At 39.5% G+C, this 397-nt stretch overlaps 1 non-coding gene across 1 annotated transcript; it reads left to right on the top strand.

Annotated features, from left to right (window-relative positions):
* TRNAH-GUG (transfer RNA histidin (anticodon GUG)) lies at nt 1-72 on the top strand. The gene has a single exon. It is a non-coding gene; the product is annotated as a tRNA-His (tRNA).
* Nucleotides 73-397: the final 325 nt, after the last annotated feature.

Below are 397 nucleotides of genomic sequence, written 5' to 3'. Positions count from 1 at the left end.
GTGGCTGTAGTTTAGTGGTTAGAATTCCACGTTGTGGCCGTGGAGACCTGGGCTCGAATCCCAGCAGCCACAGAAATTATTTTTTGAAGCTTTTGAATTTGATTTTCAAGTAATTCAGTAATTTTTATATATAATTTAGTATTTCTCATCTTATAAGTTAATAGTCTTATTATTTTTATAAGATGGTCGAGCCAGCTTCTATGGTTTGTAGTCAGGCCAAATGCCTCAGTCCACATTAACGAGAGCATCTAAATAGCTGTCTTTCAGCTCTTGGACAAACGATTTGATCCAGCACAAAAGCTGACGCCCCCCACCATGGCTGTCGGCTGGGGAAGAAAACAATTCCTCCTTAGCCATCGAACGTACCATTCTTAAAAGAAGATCACATGAATAGTTT

This window comes from Phoenix dactylifera, chromosome 2 (assembly GCF_051530095.1).
Source record: "Phoenix dactylifera cultivar Ajwa chromosome 2, Ajwa_hap1_PhDact_Kaust_v1.1, whole genome shotgun sequence".
NCBI lineage: Eukaryota > Viridiplantae > Streptophyta > Magnoliopsida > Arecales > Arecaceae > Phoenix > Phoenix dactylifera.
The sequence above is the reverse complement of the archived record's forward strand: the minus strand, read 5'-3'. Positions and strand labels throughout refer to the sequence as shown.